The 4,498-nt window shown below is 31.0% G+C and overlaps 1 long non-coding RNA gene across 1 annotated transcript; it reads left to right on the top strand.

The window, feature by feature from the left end:
* Nucleotides 1-512: 512 nt before the first annotated feature.
* Nucleotides 513-1,753, top strand: LOC137648529 (uncharacterized). Its single transcript, XR_011045643.1, has 2 exons — nucleotides 513-1,119; nucleotides 1,272-1,753. It is a non-coding gene; the product is annotated as an uncharacterized lncRNA (long non-coding RNA).
* The last annotated feature ends 2,745 nt before the right edge of the window (nucleotides 1,754-4,498 follow it).

The following is a 4,498-nucleotide window of genomic DNA, read 5'->3' as shown; positions in this document are numbered from 1 at the left end:
CAGCCCTACAAAAATAATAAAGGATGAGTATGAAAAACTTCGTAAGGTTAGGTATAATCTTCTAGAAGCTTACCAGAATGAGTTTTTAAGTACCCTGGTAGCTCAGGCTGTGGACCGCAAGGACAGATATAGACCAGTTTGTCACCAGAAGTTGGGCATTGGTGATATAGTCCTCATCAAAGAACCAAACACTAAAACCATTAATTTTCCATTGGGAATTGTGAAGGGTATAGAGGAGAATGATTTGGGGGAAACTACTGGGGCTATTATACTTAAAGGGAAGACTCGTGAGTTGATTAAAAGACATGTCACTACTTTAATCCCTTATCTTAAGGTAGTTCCAGATGCATCCTACAACTCGGATAATGACGACAAACAGAGCTCCCGTAAGTTGTCTATTAATGAGAGTTTACCCCAAAGGACTCTCAGGAAAGCTGCCATTAGGAGCAGAAATTTGACTCGACTTATGTTATAGTTATAAGGTATGATGCGAATTTCTAGTGTGAGAAATTTGCATCCTGTGCCCTCCAGTGTACAAAAATAAATATAATTTATTTTTCTTTATAAATTTTTTTTTCTAATTTCTCACGCAGTTTTGTGTGGACTTGAGTGGGGTAATTTTTTGTTATATGTTCTGTGTGCATGACTGTTTTTTGTAAAATGTCTTTACAGGCTTTTTGGAATGTAATTTTAGATTAATTTGCATAATGGCCTTATCTGTTGTTGGGTGGTCTTAAGGACCAAGACAAGCAATAATTCTCGGGAACTAATCTTTGTTTTGGTTTCCGAGCTAACGTGTGACACGGCGGAGAAATGGTCGTCAGTGAATTCTGCTACTTCAACGGAGAGTGTAGCTTAAGGGGTTCACTCTCGCTTTTCACTTTTGGACACCGTGGGTACTGAGCTGCTATGAAGAGCGCTAAACAGACTTGTTGAGTGGAAGACATTTACTACAAATGGATCCTGTCGACGTTTGTGCTTTCATTTTGAAAATGGCTCTTTGCTAAATACAGGCTCACTCTCTCTCTCCCCATCTCTGGACTTTGCATCTGGCACGGAGCGTCCAACGTGATATAAAATCCTTCACTTAAGCCATACATGCTTCGCCCTTTAGCTAAGGTAAGGCCATTAGTGTCTTTTAGTTGAGGTTTTCAGAAGTCCTGACGTGACCTAAAATAACAATAAAATAACTCTGTAAGGACAAGTTACGTAAAACTTTTCATGTATTATGCATCCGTAATAGTTTTGTTACTTTATTTTTTCTCGTACAGTTCTGCGAGTGCTAGTGTTACAGTTGGACTGTATCGATCAGTCTTAGCCCATTATACGGATGGTGTTGTTTTCCGCTGGTAGGTTATTAATTAGTTACTGATATATTATGTCGATATTATTTATTTGAGAATATTTGACATTGTTGGTCTACGTGTAATTAGTTCCCTTTCCTTTTTGTTCATTGTAGGTGTGGTAGGCTTACCTGGGTACAGTAACGACCGGTAATTGTAACCTGACCAATTTATCCTCGATTGGTAATTAAGAATTTTTATGTATTGCCCGTATATTAAGCGATATAGTTTCATATTAACGTTTGTGCCTTCAGTGGTAATTTTTGTTTATAATGTAATTGTCTGAACTTGCAGGTTATGATGCAGAGTCGATAGCCGATAACAGAAAGGTCATTGAAACTAAAGAGGATATTGTTAATTCAATAGGATTGTTCGTACTATATACTTTTTTATTAAAATACTGAATTGAGTTTTTGTATTTTATTTTTACCTCCATGTTTCACCACCTTAAAATATATATGTTGTGTTATCGATTTCGTTTTCTGTATATGTGTATAGTGTATAAGTGTGTATAGTGTATAATGTATAAGTGTGTATAGTTTATAGTGTATAATCGTGTATAGTTTATAATACATAGTGTATAAGTGTGTATAGTGTATAGTGTTTAGGTATATGAGTGTAAATGGTTATAATTGTGTATAGTGTATAGTGTATAAGTGTATAAGTGTAAAAGTGTATAAGTGTGTATAGTGTAAGTGTTTATAGTGTATAGTGTATAAGTGTTTATAGTGCATAGTGTATAAGTGTATAGGTGTATAAGTGTGTATAGTGTATAAGTGTATAAGTGTATAAGTGTGTATAGTGTATAAGTGTATAATTGTGTATAGTCTATAGTGTATAAGTGTATATTTGTATAAGTGTATAAGTGTGTATTGTGTATAAGTGTGTATAGTGAATGAGTGTGTATAGTGTATAGTGTATAAGTGTGTATAGTGTATAATGTATAGTGTATAGTGTATAGTGTATAAGTGTGTAAGTGTATAGTGTATAAGTGTTTATAGTGTATAAGTATGTATAGTGTTTAAGTGTATAAGTGAATAAGTTTGTATAATTCATAAGTGTGTATAAGTGTAAAAGTGTATATATATGTATAGTGTATTAGCGTGTAGGGAGTATAGTGTATAGTGTATAAGTGTATAAGTGTGTATAAGTGTACAAGTGTGTATAAGTGTACAAGAGTGTATATTGTATAAGTGTGTATTAGTGTGTATAGTGTATAAGTGTGTATAATGTATAGTTTATAAGTGTATAAGTGTATAAGTGTGTATAGTATACTAATGTGTATAGTTTATTGTGCATAAGTGTATAAGTGTATAAGTGTATAAGTGTGTATATTGTATAAGTGTATATAGTATATAGTGTACAAGTGTATAGTGTATAGTGTATAAGTGTATAAGTGTATAAGTGTGTATAGTGTATAAGTGTATTAGTGTATAATTGTATAAGTGTGTATAGCGTATAAGTATATATAGTGTATAGTTTATAAGTATATAAGTATTTAAGTGTATAAGTGTGTATAGACAATTAGTGTGTATAGTGTATAGTGTAAAAGTGTATAAGTGTGTATAGTGTATAAGTGCATATAGTGTATAGTGTATAAGTGTATAAGTTTGTATAGTGTATTAGTGTATAAGAGTATAAGTGTATAAGTGTGTATATTGTATAGTGTATAGTGTATAAGTGTATAAGTATGTATAGTGTATAGTTTATAAGTGTATAAGTGTATAAGTGTGTATATTGTATAGTGTATAGTGTATAAGTGTGTATAAGTGTATAAGTGTATAAGAGTGTATAGTGTATAAGTGTATAGTGTATAAGTGTATAAGTTTGTATAGTGTATAGTGTTTAATTATGTATAAGTGTACAAGTGTATATAGTATATAAGTGTGTATAGTGTATAGTGTATAAGTGTATAAGTGTGTATATTGTATAGTGTATAAGTGTGTATGCTGTAAGGTGTATTAGTGCATAAGTATGTAAAATGTATAAGTGTGTATAGTGTATAGTGTATAGTTTATAAGTGTATAAGTATTTATAATGTAGTGTATAAGTCTATAAGTGTATTAGCGTGTATAGTGTATAAGTGTATATAGTGTATGAGTGTATAAGTGTGTATAGTGTTAAGTGTATAAGTTTATAAGTGTGTATAGTGTATGAGTGTGTATATTGTATAAGTGTATAAGTGTATAAGTGTATATGGTTGTATAGTGTATAGTGTATAAGTGTGTATAGTTTATAAGTGTGTATAGTGTATATTGTATAAGTGTATAAGTGTATAAGTGTGTATAGTGTATAAGTGTGTATAGTATATAGTGTATAAGTGTGTAAAGCGTAAAGTGTATAAGTGTGTATAGTGCATAAGTGTGTATAGTGTATTAGCGTGTATAGTGTAAAGTGTATAAGTGTGTATAGTGTGTATTGAATAAGTGTATAAGTTTATAAGTTTGTATAGTGTATATTGTATAAGTGTATAAGTGTATAAGTGTGTATAGTGTATAAGTGTGTATAGTATATAGTGTATAAGTGTGTATAGTGTATAAGTGTGTATAGTGCATAAGTGTGTATAGTGTATAAGTGTGTATAGTGTATAAGTGTGTATAGTGTATAATGTATAAGTGTGTATAGTTTATAGTGTATAATCGTGTATAGTTTATAATACATAGTGTATAAGTGTGTATAGTGTATAGTGTATAGGTATATGAGTGTAAATGGTTATAATTGTGTATAGTGTATAGTGTATAAGTGTATAAGTGTAAAAGTGTATAAGTGTGTATAGTGTAAGTGTTTATAGTGTATAGTGTATAAGTGTTTATAGTGCATAGTGTATAAGTGTATAGGTGTATAAGTGTGTATAGTGTATAAGTGTATAAGTGTATAAGTGTGTATAGTGTATAATGTATGAGTGTGGATAGTGTGTTAGTGTGTATAGTATATAGTGTATAAGTGTATAAGTGTGTATAGTGTAAAAGTGTATAGTGTATCAGTGTATAAGTGTGTAAAGGTATAGTGTAAAAGTGTAGAGGTGTTTAAGTGTATAAATGTGTATAGTGTATATGTGTGTATTGTGTATAAGTGTGTATAGTGTATAAGTGTGTATAGTATATAGTGTATGGTGTATAAGTGTGTATAGTGTAAAGTGTATAAATGTATAAGTG

Source organism: Palaemon carinicauda, chromosome 10 (genome assembly GCF_036898095.1).
Source record: "Palaemon carinicauda isolate YSFRI2023 chromosome 10, ASM3689809v2, whole genome shotgun sequence".
Lineage (NCBI taxonomy): Eukaryota > Metazoa > Arthropoda > Malacostraca > Decapoda > Palaemonidae > Palaemon > Palaemon carinicauda.
The sequence above is the reverse complement of the archived record's forward strand: the minus strand, read 5'-3'. Positions and strand labels throughout refer to the sequence as shown.